Here is a 259-nt window from a genome sequence, read left to right as displayed (position 1 = left end):
ATTACAACACATTTGAAAGTTTTTCTCGTTACTCAAAAATAAAACCAAGAAGTTCAATTTAAAAACACGGTGAAGTTTGATATTTAATTAAAAACTCGAATTTTTTTGGTTACTAAAGAATAAAACAAATAAGTTTAATTCAAAATAATGAAGAAGTTTGATGTTTCTACCAAAACTACCATTTTCATATTTCTAAAAATACATAAAATAAATTTAAATAAAAAGTTAGAGCGGTTCGATGATTATAGAAAACTCAGAT

Source organism: Triticum aestivum, chromosome 5B (genome assembly GCF_018294505.1).
Source record: "Triticum aestivum cultivar Chinese Spring chromosome 5B, IWGSC CS RefSeq v2.1, whole genome shotgun sequence".
Taxonomy (NCBI): domain Eukaryota; kingdom Viridiplantae; phylum Streptophyta; class Magnoliopsida; order Poales; family Poaceae; genus Triticum; species Triticum aestivum.
Note: the sequence above shows the minus strand (reverse complement) of the source record.